This window comes from Drosophila innubila, chromosome X, assembly GCF_004354385.1.
Source record: "Drosophila innubila isolate TH190305 chromosome X, UK_Dinn_1.0, whole genome shotgun sequence".
Taxonomy (NCBI): Eukaryota; Metazoa; Arthropoda; class Insecta; order Diptera; family Drosophilidae; genus Drosophila; species Drosophila innubila.
Window position 1 is genome coordinate 37,546,345 of NC_047626.1, and position 19,450 is coordinate 37,565,794.

At 38.1% G+C, this 19,450-nt stretch overlaps 1 protein-coding gene across 2 annotated transcripts in view; it reads left to right on the plus strand.

The window, feature by feature from the left end:
- Positions 1 to 19,450, plus strand: part of LOC117792076 (glutamine-dependent NAD(+) synthetase) — a 146,228-nt gene that overhangs the window by 71,792 nt on the left and 54,986 nt on the right. The window lies entirely within an intron of this gene.

Consider the following 19,450-nt stretch of genomic DNA (forward strand, 5'->3'; position numbering starts at 1 on the left):
AAACTATGTTTGCAATGCTTTCAAATAACAAAAATATTTTTAAAAGAACAAACTAGTTGGACGGAGTTGTCGGAGTCCCCGAACTTACTATGGAACAGCTAAGATTGCTAAAAATGCAAAAATATTCTTGACGCTTGATGCCCTTGCAGAGCACTGTATTACATTTTCGACTACTTGTTTCAATGACAGCTATTTGATATATTATACCGATTTGAACTGGTTATGGTATATAAAACAAACTTAAAAGCATATTCTGTCAATTTGTTTACAATATCTCATAAAAGAAAAAGTTTTCATACTAAGACTTGATTTTCGCCCGATCGGTCCTATGACAGCCATATGATATAGTGGTCTGATTTGAACCAACTTCGGTAAGGATGTATAAGACTAACTTAAATGCATATTCTTAAAGTTTGGTTATGATATCTCATAAAACAATTTTCGACCGATTGTTCCTGTGGGCGCTATATGATATAGTGGTCCGATCGAAAAAAGAAACAAGCTTGATCTGCCTGCAATGTAGAGGAATCTACAATCCAAGTTTGGTGTCACTAGCTTTTAAATTGCTCTTATAATTTGGATATGAAATTTTCTATGTCGATTTTTAGGCGGTGAAGGGTCCGTGGCCAAATTCTGAAACAAGTTTGATCTGCTTGCAATATAGAGGAAGCTACATACACAGTTTGGTGTCTGTAGCTCTTATAGTTTTTGAGATCTAGGTGTTCATACAGACGGACGGACAGATGGACCTTGCTATATCGATTTGGCTATTGATGCTGATCAAGAATATATACACTTTATAGGGTCTGCGACGCCTACTTCTGCCTGCTACGCACATATTCGTTAAAACAATCCTAATAAAATTTTAAATTTATTTTTTTTTGGAGTTTGGACTTAAGCCAAGAATTGTAAACAAACACAGAAAAACAACACGAAAACTATCGTTTGTCGTTAAGTATTTGAGGAGTGAAATAGAAAAGTGATAAATTTTGACGCTCAGCGACGAAAATAAGAGGGACCAACGCAACACCAAAAAGTAACCAAATGTTGAATGGTCACATTGCACACTGGGCCGGATTGCCGAATAAGTGGCATAAAGTCGAGAATTGCATATATCGAGCTGAAACTTGGCATATATATTGAATATACCACTCTAAATATTTAAGCAATTTTTTGAGTCACTGCCCCCGACTGCCCATATAAGTCAACATGACGTATACGTGATTTAAATTGTATTTTGTTATTTTATACTTCTGTTTATTATTTTCTTATGTAGCATACTTATTTTTATTTTTATTATAAACATGATTTTTTTGTGTGGCTTGAATAATAGGAACAATAGGAACTATATTAATCTGTTAAATTTATATTATTAGATTGAAAATGTAAGATGCACACAGGCATTAAAAACTTAAATATATATATTATTCAGTCGTTCTCTACAGCTAATTCAAACGAAAATGGATTTATCTGATTTGATTCCGAATCATCTGAGTTATCCGATATCATTAAAACTATAGTCATTTGATCAAGACTTTGTATTATTATGGAGTGCTTTAAAGAGATCAATTACATCTTGCGGAAGGGGTTGTTTGCTATTTCGAGCTGCCCTTTTCTTAATACACATGCTAGAGACAAGAGGATCTGATGAGTCCATAGATCCATAGAAATTTCGCATCTCCGCGTGATTTTCCAAAACAATTTGTAAAGACTTTGATAGCCCTGTGAATGCTTTTCTCTGAATGTTCGCACATTACGGCTGCACTTTTGCAGATTGGACTTAATATAAATTTAGAAGCTTTTTGATTTTTTTTTTGTTAATTTCACTTCTTTTTTCGTCGGTCAATTCACATTCATTTAGTTGGCCAAATATCCATTCAGCAAGCGCGGTAGAGTTGCGACCGCTGTCGATCCATACGTCCAGCAAAGTTGCATGACAGAACTCAAGCACATCTAGAAAATTAAGCCATCGGAAAAGCCGCAAGCCGGATTGTTATTATATTTGTATGAATAGGTTATACTTTTTTTTAACATACATTACACATCGCAGAAATACGCAAAAGACTTTTTTCTCTACAGAAGACGAACACTTTGGTTAGATTTTTTCTTATTGGACAACACAAAACAATACACATGTTATCACATATAACAAATTTTGACACAAAATCTTTTCATTCAACTCAATTTACATACCTCGGTCTTCAAAATCCATTTTTAATAATAACCAATTTGCTTATCGTGTGGAATTGCCAAGCGCACAAAGTCGACAAAAGTTTCCCGCCAATTTTGTCACAAAAATCAGCTGTTTAATCGGATGACTTTGGAGCTTGATAAAAAATGCCAGGGTTGCATTTTTAGCAAAAATATTTATTGATGCTTTCTACAGAGGGAATCTAGTATATATATGTTAAATAAAAATGTAGATTTGCTTCAATTAAATTTTCGACTTTATGCCACTTATTTGTCAATCCGGCCCAGTGTGCATTGGTGCGTCAACTGTGATTTGTTCGCATTTTATAAGGCGTCAAACTTGAAAAATAAATAAAATGGAAAGTTTTTAAGATATGGAGACGGGACTGTTAGCATATGGCCTATGCTGAAGGAAGCAGAGGAGGAAGAACGCAGGCGTCGCGCATATTGGGTCAATCTATAAGAATTGCTTTCGAAGTGTTATTTTCTTTTAAGTCATATTGAATCGGGTGCTTCTCCACTTCTTTTATCAACTTTATCTTTTTCTGTGTTGTAAAGAAGTCCGAACGTCCTTTTTTATTTGTTTGTGCGTCCACAACAAACAGCTGATATTTATCTAATGGCTGTCGAAATAATGAACACGCTATATATTTTTTTCGGTCGACAGAGAAATATCAGCTGTTGCCTACAGAGTTGAAAAACGCCACACCTTATTTGGCAACTCTTTTTTTTATGCATTTTGTGAGTACCGCACGAGCGAAACTCAAGCGAGATAATTTTTTTTTCGTTTCGCCACTGTTTTTTTTCTATGGAGTTTATCCCAGCGAACGGAATTTTTTTCGCTGTGAGTACCAACTTTTAACCCTTTTTAGATAATAAATGGAATAATCACAAACATAACTATTAATATCCAACTTTTTTAATTTTAAGTGTGTATTATTTATAAAATATGTTCATTTATAAGCAATTTTAAATGATCAATTGCTTGAGTTGATACCCTGTGGTTGTGAATGTCTCTTTGCTTGATTGTCCCTAACGTTGTCCATGAAGTTGTTGTCTTTTCTTGACGTTTTGTTGTTAGTTTTGTAATAATTCTGCCAGCGTCAACTGGCCGCTGCTCGTCCGCACTTTAAAATTTTAGACAATTGGTACATTATTGTTAGTCGAGAAATTTTAGGCCGAGTGGCGTAATGGTTAGAGTCGCCGACTCGCCAAAAGCAGACCTATATTCAGTTTGGGTTCCCGGGTTCGAATCCCGCTCTGAACAGTTTTCATAAATAAATTTAAATAAATATGCGCCCGTCGTCAAAGTTTGATACATGTAGTTTTAAATTCTAAAATAAAAAATTAATAGAGCAAAAAAAAAAAAATTTTAAAAAAATGCTAGTTAAAAAAAAATTTTTTTATTACTTAAATGCTTAAGGATTTCTCGGCAGAGTTCCACGAGGAGTCCTAAATGTTTTATGTGAGGATAACCTTAGGAAATACCAAGTTTGGTTTCCTCTGTCCTCGTTCATAGTGTTAACACTTCGTTCAATAATGTGACTAATTAATTAAAACACATTTTCTTGCCAAAATTCGTTTTTATTCATCAACATAGTCCCCTTTTAGGGAGATACAATCATTCCAACGCTTTTCCAATCTTTCGATACCGCCTGTGTAAAACGATTTTTCTTTGGCTTCAAAATAGGCGTTAGTTTCGGCGATCACTTCATCATTTGAGCGAAATCTCTTGCCACGGAGCATCTTTTTAAGGTCTGCGAAGAGCCAGTAGTCGCTGGGGGCCAAATCTGGAGAATACGGTGGATGGGGAAGCAATTCGAAGCCCAATTCGTTCAATTTTGCCATCGTTTTCATTGATTTGTGACACGGTGCATTGTCTTGGTGGAACAACACTTTTTTCTTCGCCATATGAGGCCGTTTCTTTGCGATTTCGTCATTTAAACGCTCCAATACACTATATAATAGTCGCTGTTGATGGTCTGCCCCTTCTGGAGATAGTCGTTGAGTATTATTCCATGCGCATCCCAAAATACAGACGACATAACCTTGCCAGCCAACTGCTGCGTCTTTGGTCGCTTTGGGCGGCTTTCACCGGCTGCATGCCACTCAGCAGACTGTCGATTTGACTCTGGAGTGAAATGGTGGATCCATGTTTCATCCATTGTGATGTACCGACTAAAAAACTCCGACTTATTGCGCGTAAACATGTCCAAACAGCTCTTTGATTCATCGATTCGTTGTGGCTTTTGCTCCGGTGTGCGCAAACGCGGCACCCATTTGGAAAACACATTTTTCATACCCGAATGTTCGTGTATTATGGTGTGTACACTGCCTGCTGATATCTTTAGAATGTCAGCAATCTCCCTCACTTTCACTTTACGGTCGGACATAATGATTTTCAGTGTTTTTTCAACGTTTTCCGGAATAACAGCGTCATTTGGCCTTCCAGTAGATGGAATGTCATCGGTGTCTGTACGACCACGTTTGAATTCGGCATACCAATAACAAATGCTTCTTTTTGATGGAGCAGAGTCCGAATAATGTTTTTCAAGCCATTCCTGGCATTGAACAGTATTTTTTTTCATTAAAAAACAATGATAAATCAGCACACGCAATTGCTTTGAATTCATTTTTTAAACTCAAAAGTAGCGTCACTTAAAGCACTGTAACTTGTAAACAAATGGTCGGATTAACATATAATTTTGACAGTAAGCCTAAAAAGGTTGCCACTTTCGAAAAAAAATATTGATTTATGGTTACTTATAACCACTAATTATTGTTTTCGGATAATATTGTTTATTGAATAATTTAGAAAGCTTTTTGTTACAAATATTGTGCGCGTCGCTGTTAGAAGATTGATTCAAAAGGGGCGATTCAAGTTATCGATAATTGCTGGCGCTGCTTATATGTTCTGGTGTTAGCTTTTATATTCTGTCGATAGAGGCCGCAACTGGGTCGCTACAGTACTCCCCCTCCAGTGAAGGACTCACGAATTTGAAAATCGGACGCGAAAACGTTTTTCGTACGTCCGGAAGGTACTGGGTTGTTCCTGCTGCGCCTTTAAGCCGTGGTCATCCTTAATAAAAAAAGCGGGCTTTAGACGGTCGACTGACACTGCGGTTTCCTTGTCGTTCACCTTTAACAAGTACACTCTGTCAGTTTGACGTTGAATAATTTCATATGGACCCGAATACGGTGGTTCAAGCGGCTGCTTGACGGCATCGGCTCGAATAAATACATGCGAACACTGCTCGATTCCTTTGATTAAGAACATCTTCTCCTTAATGTGATGCGATGTTTGCGTTGGTCGTACTTGTCGCATGTGCTCTCGAAACTTTGACAGGAATGTAACAGGGTTCGTGTTTGAGTCCAGATCCTCGAAAAATTCATTTGGCAAGCGAAGCGGTGCTCCATACAACATCTCTGCAGTGGACGCTTGCAGATCTTGTTTGAAACAAGTACGAAGTCCCAGTTATACTGTTGGTAATAATTGTAGCCACGAAGGACCGGCGTTGCACATGAGAGCTGATTTGAAAGATCTGTGCCACCTTTCAATCATGCCGTTGGACTGAGGGTGATACGCCGTCGTGTGTATGCGCTTGCTACCAACAAGTTGAGCCAGCTCCTTGAAAATAGCGGACTCAAACTGTGTGCCTTGGTCGGTAGTAATCGTCTTTGGAGTTCCAAATCGTGCTATCCAAGTGGACCAAAACGCAGTTGCTACCGTCTCTGCTGTTATGTCTTTCAGTGGTACGGCTTCAGGCCAGCGGGAAAAACGGTCGATCATTGTTAAGCAGTAACGATAACCTTGGTCTAGCGGCATTATCACGATGTCTAGGTATACGTGATCGAATCTTCCACCTGGGACATTGATCTTGTCCGGCAAGAGGTGATTATGCTTATGTATTTTCGATCGTTGACATGCCATACAGTTTCTGCACCAACTTATAACTTGCCGATTCATCGATGGCCATACGTATTTTTGACGAATCTGTTGCAGCGTGGATCTCCCACTCGGATGAGACAGATTGTGAACAAAGGTGAATACTTGTTGTCGAAGCGTCTCTGGTTCCTATGGTCGAACATACCCAGTCGATATATCGCAGTAGATTGATATATCTTCATCGTAGCGTACTCGTTGAAGTTTTAGGGATGAACTGTTATGCAGTAATTGTTCCAGTTCTGGATCAGCCTCCTGTGCCTGTTTGAACTGCGCCAAATCTACTGCTGTCGGTGAAGTGATTGTACAAAGTCGAGAAAATGCATCCGCGACAGAGTTGTCTGTGCCTTTTATGTGTACAATCAGCGTGGTATATTGCGAGATGAATCCTAGTTGTCGAAGTTGTCGCGGAGACATCTTTTCGGGGCGTTGCTGAAATGCGTATAATAACGGCTTGTGATCGGTCTTGATGATGAAGGAGCGAGCTTCGAGCATGTGCTTGAAGTACTTTACAGCTTCGAAAATGGCTAGAAGTTCTCGGTCGTAGGTGCTGTAATTCTTCTCTGTGTTGCTGAGCTTCTTGGAGAAGAATCCCAGTGGCTTCCAATCGTCGCCTGATTGTTGCTCTAAAACAGCTCCGATGGCAATATCAGATGCGTCGCACACTAGGGCAAGATTTGCATTTGAAGTCGGAAATGCAAGAAGCACTGCGTCGGCCACACTTTGCTTGCAAGCTTCGAAGGCTGTGGAAAGTTCCGGTGTCCAATCAATTTTGCGATGATCGTTTTTTTTGACATCTCGTAAGAGTTCCGATAGGGGAGCCTGCAAGTGCGATGTGTCTGGTAAGCATCTTCGATAATAGTTTATGACGCCAAGAAAACGTCCGAGCTGATTGATGGTTTCTGGACGTGTGTAATTTACGATAGCCTCAATACGATCCGTGGGTGGCTTAATTCCATGCTGGTTGATAACATAGCTCAGGAAACGAACTTCTGATTTAGCTATGTCACATTTACTGAGGTTGACGCATAAGCCGTGCTTACGCAGAATTTGTAGAACTGTGCGAAGGTGTTCTTGATGTTCAGCCAGGGAATTTGACATAACCAGTATGTCGTCAATGTAGCAGAACACAAAATCGATTCCACGGAAAATATTGTCCATAAATCGTTGAAACGTTTGTGTTGCATTTTTTAATCCAAAAGGCATGTACATGAACTCGAAGAGACCAAATGGAGTACATACAGCAGTTTTTTGGACGTCGTTTTCGGCCATCGGTATTTGGTAATATGCCTTTACCAGGTCGAGCGTTGTGAATACGGTTTTATCGTGCAAGTTCTCGGTGAAGTCGTGGATATGGGCGATGGGATATCGATCCGGTGTCGTGGCAGCATTTAGTTTGCGGTAATCGCCGCAAGCTCGCCAACCGCCATCCTTTTTGGACACCATATGCAGAGGGCTGGACCATGGGCTGTTCGAAGGCCGACATATACCTTGTTCAATTAAAAAATTGAATTTCTTCTTAGCGACATCTAGTTTTTCACCCGCGAGTCGACGGGGACGATCTGACACTGGACAGCCGTTAGTCTCAATATAGTGACAAACGTCGTGCTGATGTGTAGTTTTTAAGGACGGATTTGTGACATCGACGAATTATTGAAACAATGATTGCCGTTTGTACGTCTGCGATGATGAAGGGCCATGTAAAGTTACGACGGAGTCCCAAGTTTAACTTTGCTATTTGATATCCGTATGTGAAAATCGGCGTGTGATTCGCTGCGTATAAGAGAAGATCGCCTTGTTTGGTCTTATGATTTACCAACGCTCGTGGTATTAAAGAGACCACCGATCCGGAATCGATGAGATATTTGGTGCGGGATGATTGGTCATTAATATGTAGTCGGCGTTCGGTTATGTAAATGGAGTTGTCGCTGGTTGAGGTGTTGCTGTCGCCGGCCAGCACCGTAGACGACAGCTGATTTAGTTTAAGGCTGGTTGATGAAGTGAGCAATGCAAGCGACATTTTCGTGCATTATCGCCAAACTTCTGGTGGTAAAAACAGAGTGTTGTCTGTTGCGTGTCGGCTTGACGATCGGCGTTTCCTGAACTTAAGTTCTGCTGATCCCGTGCAGGACTGCGTGACTGATTGCGGCCTCGGTTACGAGACTGATTGGACTGTAGGCGCTTGATGTCTTTTTGCATGTTCTCAAACTTTTCAGTCAGACAGCGCAAAGAGTCTGAAATCTCTTTCAGATTGCCAGAGCCGCCAACAGCTTTTACTGTGTGCTCCGCAAGTGGAGGGCACTGTGGCGAGGACGAAATTGCGTACGTAGTGCTTGTGCCGACAGCTTCGGGCATCTTGTCAGCGAGCTTGGCCAGCTTACATATGTCATTCTCATCCCACACTAAAAGTAGCGGCCGAATCGTCTGAGGCATTTCTGCTAAAAACAGACTGCGTATTACGCTTTCACTGCCAGGGTCCGGAGCGAGGCGGCGCATATGAGCCAGAATCTCGGATGGTTTTAGGCCAGAGGTTCCTCCACCTTGCAGAAGACGTCGCAACTTAGACTCTGGAGCTTCGGCGAATCTCTGCAGTAGACGTTCCTTCAATGTATCGTATTTGTCCGTAGCAGGTGGACGTAAAATCAAATCTTCTATCGACGATACCACATCCTCTTCGAGATGCACTGCAACGAAGTCAAATCTGTCAGTGTCATCGCTAACGCTGTGCAGGCGAAACGCGCGTTCCACTTGTGCAAACCATATCTCAGGGCTGTTGCGTGTAAACTTAGGCAGATGAATTTTGGCACGTTGCGGCGGCTCGTGGGGCGCATTTTGCACAGGAATGTTTGTGCGGAGGTCCTCTAGCTGTAGCTGCAAATCTTGAAGCTGCTGGGCCAATGCGTCCGGATTAGCCAAATTTGCAATTTGATTTTGATTTCCTTCTTCGCAGAAACTTAGTCGCCTTCCTTTTAATGCGCGTAAGTTGTAACGCGGTGCGTGCATACAAAATGGCGGGTGTTTCACCACCTGATGAAATCGACCGCAAGACTTCTTTGGCAAAATGTATTTTGTGCTGCACTGATGTAGATTGTCGCAGATCACGTCGGGGTCACCACTATGGTTGTTTATAACCACTAATTATTGTTTTCGGATAATATTGTTTATTGAATAATTTAGAAAGCTTTTTGTTACAAATATTGTGCGCGTCGCTGTTAGAAGATTGATTCAAAAGGGGCGATTCAAGTTATCGATAATTGCTGGCGCTGCTTATATGTTCTGGTGTTAGCTTTTATATTCTGTCGATAGAGGCCGCCACTGGGTCGCTACAGATTTAGTACTAGTGCCGCCATCTATGTGTCAGTCACACACATTATTGAACGAAGTGTTAAAGTCCATAACGTTTTTCATAAATTGTCCACATGGTTTCCTTATCGATTAGGGACAAATCCACATGGATTCCACAACATTTCCTGGAGGTCTGGAACTGCTGGGTAGATTCTCTGGAAGCGATGATAAGTTTAGTAGTTATAATACTGATCGGACTCCGATTGTGTTGTCGACAATATTCAATCTAGAAACCCAGACTATTCTAAAACCGATTAGAAAATTGCAAAAATTATTGAAAATGATAACTCCGATGCATTCCTTCAAGATTTATGCCGCTCATTTAATGCTTCCCAAGACACTCAGACAACAGTTTCACCTAAAGTGTTGGTCCTATACCCATCGATATAGAAGAACTATCCTCATCAACAACTGCATGCTTCAAGCGTTTCTACAGCATTCGATCTTCATTGCCCATACTTGAACCAACTAGTGCTCAAATCCGGTCTACTTCTGATTTCGAGTTCTGCTCCAAGACTCAGGGAGTTATCATAAGTTCGGTATTGTGAAATGATAACAAGTGCGGTAGGCTGGCATCTATATAAATAAGTATATGTTAGGATATCACCACTCCTCAGAGCCAATCATAATGAGGAAAGAGCTAAAGCACTGCATTATGGTAGGATGCAGAAGCTATATATAGAAATCAGATGCCTCCAAATAAATGAGAAATACAATAATCACATTGGAAGGAGTCCCTTTGATGGACGGCCTTATGGGCAGTTGCAATCCAAGGACGAAGAGCAGAAACATTAAGAAAGCTATTCTACTATATGATGAGGGACTTTTCTATAATTTCGTGAACATGAGTGCCACTAATGCAAACATATTATACACGTGGGTTCTTGCATGGAAAATTTCCGAAGCTGAGCTGAGCCTTATAAAAATCGCAAAAAGCCTTTTTTTTCTTCAAGGAAATGACATGAAATGACTTAGCCGGTTAAGCAATCACTGGAAACGAGCTGTTCATCTGACATAAGATAAAGATATGAAAATGCAAATTATTTTCCAATTTGTTGGATAAAAAGAAAAAAGATGCATATAGTCTTCCAAAATTATTTTTTTTGTAAAAGCTAAAAAACATTTATGTGCAGTTAAAATTTGGAAGCGATGTATTCACCCTAACACGACAAAACTAAAAAAAATGTCTCCTCAACAATTTACAATTTTTGGAACATACGATACTTTTGCAAAAAGTGGTCGATATAGTTATTAAATTATCAATTCTTGGAGTGCAGAAAGCATTCAACATTCGCCATATTAAAATCACAACAAAATTTAAACGAACACAAAGTGTGGCCAAATAATGTTAAAGAAATGCACGGTCTCACATGTTAACTAAATGAAATAAAAACGAAATTAGCCTCATATCTGATTTCGAGAAATCTCTTAGAGTTAGCACACTTTTCGTTGAATTTTTTTATTTTGGCTGGCAACCCTACACATTTTGTATGGAGCATTTGTGAACAGCTGTGAACAGCTGATCTGCAATCAAATCTGGGTAAAGGTATATTTTGCTGGGCCATCTCCAAATCAAAACAAAGGGGGTTCCGCCCCCTGCTCGCTTCGCTCGCGGTGAGGTGCGGCTACAGTCGAGCACGCTCGACAGTAGGATACCCTGAGCCCATGTACTCTTTTATAAAAGTTGATTGTTGCCCATTTTCAATGTGCTCAGGGTATAAAAATTACACACGCGAAACTATGAACAACTTTCGGTTTTCTTAAATCACTGTGCTTATCACTGCAGACTACGTTATTAATGCCTCACTGAACTAATACATCACTCGGTATTATATTAAACTTATTTAAAATTAATTTGAAATTGGTAAATCGCAAGTCGTATCGTAATCGCTTGCAATAGATGTAGTGTGTCAAGAGTGGCCACAAACTACAACTTCGCTCAGCCTGCAATCTGGCAGCACCCATTTTCCTCTCTCACTCTCTCCCTCTTACGCAACAAATTTGAGCCTGCCAAAGGCTGCTGCAGTGCGCGCGAATGTTGAAATAAAAGACTATGTCAAATTTTATGAGATTCTTAAAGCGGAAAATGTAATGTTTTTTTTTTACAACGATAATAAGCAGATACTTATTATATATATGTGTAGGAATCGGAAATATTAATAATTAAAATTATTATTTTGCAGCTTTGAGTACTCGGCAAAGATGCAAAAGTAGTGCTGCAAAATGATCGCTTTTTCTCTCATGCAATTTCATGAATAGCTATCAGCTTCTGCTGATTTTTGCAATGCAAAAATACATATCACTGCGGCCGGCAGTTCGCGTTAGTGACGAAAGCAGCACGAAGGGTGCGAAAGGCGACTAACAATATATACAGCTAAGTTGGAAAATTTGCTACGACTGTTCGATCAGATCAAGTTATATACCGATCGAAAGGTTTAGTCCTAACTTACAAAATGGCATACTTTTTCTAACCAACCTGGGTCGTAAGATACGGGGGTGTAAGTGGGAGGGAAAAAATTTAAATAATTGAAGCTAATGGGGCTGTTGGGGCCTTTTGGTAAAATTTTGTATTTTTTAAAAATTTTACTTAAAAATACGCGTCGATTGATACCTCAATCACCCAAATCCGATAACTGGTTCAAAAGATAAATAAATTTGAAAATTTTAGTGGACTTCTCAAAATGATATGAAATGTCAGTTGGTTTGTCTGTTTGCATCAAAGCGCTAAAGAAGCTAAAATGTAATGATGGGTATTGATTCCTTTTCGAGAATCTAGAATTGTTTGTTCTACGACTTTTTGAAAAAACCGCTAGTTTGGCGTGAAAACGCTAAATCCCGCTAAAATTGAAACCTCAACAGTTTCCAAACCATAGAAGCTACAAATATGTTCTATATATCATTGGAAAGGTGTGTTTGAGAACTTTTAGGCGTACCTTTAAACTTTTTTTCTAAAGTACTCAGGTAACGGCACTGCTCAAAAAGTAATTTTTATGTACAAAAAAGCTCACCTATTTTGCTCACAGTGCACAATGCCAATTTTCGCTTTTTTTGTGTTAATTTATTTTTTTATTTAAAATTTTTAGATTAAACTGAATTTTGTTCGTCACAAAATTGGATATCAGAAATTTTGGGGCTAGAAATTGCTTTCGTCACTAGACTTTTACCTCGTGTAGAGGTTTTTTTTGTGAGATTTATATATTAACACAATTATATTTTAATCAAATTGTATATTTGTATATACATAAATTATACATAAACACTTTCATTACATGATATCGATAATATTTTTGCTTATCGCTTGATTCTTATTTGGTACCCAAAACAAAATGGGTACTAATTCGTACTGTCTTTGTGCGCGCCTTGCATACAAACGTATACATGCTGTCTCGCTCGCACGTTTGATTTGCCATGCAAATGTAATTATTGAATTAAATGTAAATTCCGAAATAACTTCTCTATTTATGGGTCAATCGCTTTGAAATTTTTAGTGTTGTTTAATACGCATACTTCTCAACTGATTGTTCAGTTAGGGAGTGCAATGTCAAAAATTGCGCCTGTAAATCGTTTTGTGCGATTTGTGGGCGAAGGGGGCGTGGCACTTAAAATTGAAAACAAAGTTGACCTGCGTATGGTATCCAGGAACCTACATAACAAATTTGAAGTCTCTAGGTCATATAGTACTTGAAATCGCAACCCAAAAGAAAATGGGTTATATTTCGTACTGTCTTTATGCGCGCCTTGCATACAAACGTATACATGCTGTCTTGCTCGCACGTTTGATTTGCCATGCAAATGTAATTATTGAATTAAATGTAAATTCCGAAATTACTTCTCTATTTATGGGTCAATCGCTTTGAAATTTTTAGGGTCGTATACGCATACTTCTCAACTGATTGTTCAGTTAGGGAGTGCTATGTAAAAAATTGCGCCTGTAAATCGTTTTGTGCAATTTGTGGGCGAAGGGGGCGTGGCATCAAAAATTGGAAACAAACTTGACCTGCGAATGGTATTCACAAATCTGCATTCCAAAGTATCTAAAATCGACGCTTTCAAACAGACGGAAAGACAGACGGACAGGGCTAGATCGACTCGGCTGTTGATCGTGGTCAAGAATATATATACCTTATGGGGTCTGCCACCCCTCCTTCTGCCTGTTACATACATTCTGCCAAACACATACCATTTTTTGCCCATTTTCAATGGGCTCAGGGTATAAAAAAACCCGAAATAGCGGGCAATTTATCAAGAATTTAGCTAAAAAAATTAGTTTGGAGACTCAACTAGTTTTTTTTTTTATATCTGTTAAGTTTCCATACAAAATTGCTTATTTTTGTTGTTGTTTTGTTTGAGTTTTTTTTTTATACCCGTTGCTTAAAAAATAAGTAAAAGGGTATATTGTGTTCGTTGGAATGTATGTAACAGGGAGAAGGAGGCATCTCCGACCCTATAAAGTATATATATTCTTGATCAGCATCAACAGCCGAGTCAATATAGCCATGTGCGTCTGTCCGTCTGTGTGAGCGCCTAGATCTCAAAGACTATAAGAGATAGAGATACCAAACTTTCACCCACAGACTCGAAATGCGTTCTAGCAGGTCAAGTTTGTTTCAAATTTTTGTCACCCCCCATTCCGCCCCCGCAAATCGCAAAAACCGTTCGTTAGTCTGAATAAACAACAGTATCTCAGAGACTATAAGAGATAGAGTAACCTAATTTGACACACAGATTTTTATAAGCCCCACGCAAATCAAGTTTGTTTCAAATTTAAGCCACGCCCCCTTCCGCCCCCACAAATCGTGAAAAACCACCACACCCACAGTTTTTAAAATAATACGTTTTATCTATTAGTATTATCTGATATCTCACTAAATCGCATCAAGATTGTACAAGTAGAACAGCCGTTATGGCGATTTAATGTTTGTACTACTTGTATTACTTACAAGTAATTTATTGAAACAAATGGATCTCAGAGACTAAAAGAGATAGAGTAACCAAATTTGGCACGCAGATTTCCATATACCCCAAGCATCCTACTGTAAAAGATAGGTTTTTACTACCCGATGAAAAACACGTCCGAATACTTTATGGTGCCTTTATTCAATGATCTTTTAATATTCACTTAGCCTAATGCTGCGCGTTGCTACGTTGCTGAAGCCGGCGGCAGCGCAGCGGCGTACATAAAGTATATATGTATTAGAGCTTAACATTAGGGTTTTTGGATATATGTCTCTGTCGCTGAGTACAGCGGCAGAGCGGGAGCATGCAGCGATCGTATACATATATGCCTGCACTTAAAGCATATACATTGTACATATACATTACACAATACAAAGAAATGGTATGCGATGGAATATGCAGACGTTGCATATATCACGCTATGGACAGGCCACTTATGAGTGGACGATCATATTTCAATTGTACTTTGGTTTGAGTTATGTTTAGCAACAAAGTGTCGCTAAATGGGTTGTTGTTTAATTTGAATTAAAATACCCTTACAATTGTTGGGTATGGTTGATATTAGTATTCATCATGCTACTCTACAGCAAGATCAGACAAGTAGAACAGCAGTATTAACGTGCTAAAGTTCTTAAAGCTAAATAAACTCCTTAGAGTATGCAATAGTTTTAATATTTTTAGACTTAACAAAAATGCATCAAATAATTCTCAACTGGTTCTGACGACGCAAATATGACATTCGGCTTGAATCGCCAATCGAGGCAACCCAAATGGTACTGATGATCGGGACTGGCATCTCTTGAATCAGCTGTACATTGCTATGCTCCACGACAGTAAACCAACAAAAGACACAATTTTTTGTTGTTGCCAAAGTTATCTCATACAAAAGTTTGAATTGTTTTCAAACTATGAGAACTTTTCTCTTAGACCTGAAGCAGTTGCTACTTGAATTAAACCAAAACAGTTGCTAATATAAAGCAGTTGATAACCTGAGGATGTTTAAACAATTGTGACCATGAAGCTGTTAATAACCAAATTCAGTTTTTAACCTGAAGAAGCTGCTAATTTTCCAATTTTGGACAAAAGCCTTCCTTTTCTATTCTCATAATTAGGAGGAGGAGGCAAATTGAGCAACAAGCCATGCCCCAATAGGGGATTCAGGGCCTATAATAATAAATTTAAATAATAATAATTAATTCTCAAAAAACATTTTTTCTTAAAAAAAAATTTGTTTACAATACTTTTATATATATTTAAATTAAGTAACGGGTATCCTATTGTCGGGATCTCGATTATAGCCTTTCCCACTTGTTTTTATTTACTAAGAAGCTCAACCTCTGTGCGCATGGTGCAGAATGTAATTTTTTTCTTCTAAATTTATTTATTTTGTTTTAAATTTATATATTAACCCGAATGCCCCAGCGTTACTATATGGTAACACGGAATAGACATTTACTAAAACTTAATTTTTAGACATCATATTAACATAAGACTAACTATAATATGATATTCTAAGAGTAAATTGTTGTCTCTAACTGACAAAAAGTTGATTGAAACAATCTCTTGATGCTAGCTAATCGAAAAATGCGCTTTAAGTTGCTCACTATATTCTGCAGTGCAAAAAAACGGCATTTGTCGCAAGTAAATTTAAATCGTTTAACTAATTTTAGTTCTGAATTAAATGCAATGCACACATCATTTGAAAGGTGAAGAATGCTCTTTTTAATTATAAAAATAGTTCCGAATAAGCAACACTTTTTCTCGGTAAATTTACGCTAGGACCGACAGGTTACAGGTTTTTTCCATACATTTAATTCGCATTTCGGTATTGTTTTGTTCACAAAATATGATTGTTCCTATGGCAGCTATATGATGTAGTGAACCGATTGAAACCAAATTTGGTCAGGATGTACGGAGCCAACTTATATGCATATTCTGTGAGTTTGATTGAGATATATCAGAAAACAATAAAGTTTTCCATACTAAAGGTAAATTTTACCCCGATTGTTCCTATGACAGCTATGTTATATATACGATATAGTGCACCGATTTGAACCAAGGAGGAGCCCCCCTGTTGGATAAAACTTTGTTGATTAGACTTATTTTCAAATATTTGTAATTTGTAGTATTAAGAATACCTGTACCCTGTTGGCGTTACCATATGGTAACAGCCGAAAAAATGGTCCTGTCTATTATCCTGACAAATGTTTTTTTTTCGGATTCAGCGTCCTCAAATTTATCAGGCCTGAAAGTTTCATGAAGAAACTCGAAAACAACTTCTCAGTGCTGTTCGGGTTAAATTGAATATCGTTTGTCACAAAATTGGATATCAGAAATTTTGGGGCATGGAAAGACTCTCATCACTAGACTTTTGCCTCATAAAGAGGTTTGTTGTACGGGCGGATGGATGTACGTACAGACACAAAAAGGTATATCGACTAGGCTTTTGCTTTATGTTTAATTCAAGTAGCAACTGCTTCAGGTCTAAGAGAAAAGTTCTCATAGTTTGAAAACAATTCAAACTTTTATGGTTTACAAAATATTGTATGAGATAACTTTGGCAACAACAAAAAATTGTGTCTTTTGTTGGTTTACTGTCGTGGAGCATAGCAATGTACAGCTGATTCAAGAGATGCCAGTCCCGATCATCAGTACCATTTGGGTTGCATCAATATCATAATTGCGTCGTCAGAACCAGTTGAGAATTATTTGATGCATTTTTGTTAAGTCTAACAATATTAAAATTATTGCATACTCTAAGGAGTTTATTTAGCTACAAGAACTTAAGAACGTTAATACTGCTGTTCTACTTGTCTGATCTTGCTGTAGGATGCGTGGGGTACATAGAAATCTGCGTGCCAAACTTGGTTACTCCATCTCTTTTAGTCTCTGAGATCCTTTTGTTTCAATAAATTACTTGTATTACTTTGAAAACATTAAATCGCCATAACTGCTGTTCTACTTGTTCGATCTTGATGCGATTTAGTGAGATAATAGATAATACTAACAGATAACGTTTATTATCACAAAAAACGTATTATCTTAAAAACTGTGGGTGTGGTGGTTTTTCGCGAATTGTGGGGGAGGAAGGGGGCGTGGCTTAAATTTGAAACAAACTTGAATTGCGTGGGGCTTATAAAAATCTGTGTGTCAAATTAGGTTACTCTATCTCTTATAGTCTCTGAGATACTGTTGTTTATTCAGACTAACGAACGGTTTTTGCGATTTGCGGGGGCGGAATGGGGGGTGACAAAAATTTGAAACAAACTTGACCTGCTAGAACGCATTTCGAGTCTGTGGGTGAAAGTTTGGTATCTCTGTATCTTATAGTCTCTGAGATCTAGGCGCTCACACAGACGGACGGACGGACAGACGGACAGACACACATGGCTATATCGACTCGGCTATTGATGCTGATCAAGAATATATATACTTTATAGTGTCGGAGATGCCTCCTTCTCCCTGTTACATACATTCCAACGAACACAATATAACCTTTTACTTATTTTTTAAGTAACGGGTATTTTAACTTTTCACGCAGTGCCGAATGGGTTTGGTTCGTGCTAGTTTTTGGCTGTTGCATAGTGTAATTTAAGATTACAGCCCATGGACTGCAAAAAAATGTTATATATTTTATGAAATAGAACTCGACGGGAAAAATATATTAGTAGTTGTTAAATTAATTTGTGATGGTCATATAATATCTATATATATAAAAATCTTTGCCCTGACTCACTGACTGACTAACTGACTCACGGATCATTGCATAGCAAAAACCATAAGATCTAGGGGCTGAAATTTTCACAGCACATAGTGCAATAAGACGGCGTTTTGCATTATTCAAATTGCGAGGGGGTCAAATTTGTTTCTTAAGATATCTCAACCAAACGTACAGAATATATTTTTTTTAAACCATATGTTACACCCTGACCAACTTTGGTTACATTCGGATAAGTATATCATATAGCTGTCATAGGAACAATCTTGTTCACATTAAACTTTTGTTTGAAAAACTTTATTGATTCTTGCGTCTCATAGCCGAACTCACAGATTAGCTTTTGCCCACCAAATCTCGAAGTTTTTTGCCAAATCTAGCATATTTCCCGTCAAATCTTGTTTTTTTCCTGCCAGTTTTATGTGTATCTGGCGATTTTTCCAAAGTCAAATTGCAGGGAAACATTTAAAACAGCGGGCAGCGTGAATATTTGCAATTATAAGTATTTTCGTTTTTTTTACATAAAATGTTATATTATTAGGTTGGGGAAAAAGAAATCCATTTTTAGACCCTATTTTCACATTTCATTTATAACGGCTTGGGTTGTCCGATTTAAGTCAACTATGTCCTGTTTTGTTCAAAGACGTGTTGCCATTTTAAGGATAACATAGTTTTAAACTTCCACTCTTGAAGAAGCTCTGATCCTTGCTGTTAAAAATCTCGATCAATTAACTTTCACAGTCCTCAATTGATTGATTTTTTTTGCCATTAAGAAAATTTTGTAAGCACAAAAAATTACGTTAATAGCTTGGTTCTAGATCCGAACTGTATAGTGGATGCATTAAAACTTCCACCCTAAGCTCCCTAAGTTTGGTGCGTGTCATTATTGATGTGTGTGGTCTAGCGTTTTCCTGATGGAACGCTATACCTTTTCTATTGGCCAATTCTGGTCGCTTTCGGTCAATTGCAATCTTCAAACCGTCTAATTGTTGACAATTAAAAAAAACGACCTATAGTTCTTAAAAGAAGTAAAAATACGCCAAGAGTATATAATGTGCGTTTACTGCAGTTCAAATGCCTTCCCTTGCTCATATTTAGTACTTTAATTTTTTACTTTGCTACTTTAATTTTTTTCTACATACAAAAACGCTAATGTGACTGGATTACAGAAACAACAAATTTGTGTCCAGGTATAATATTTTATATTATATTTCATATTTCCGAATTATTGAAATTCTACAGTAGTTTGTTTTTGTGTTGATGCAGTTTACTCAAGAAAAATATATGAAGTGCTCCTTTTC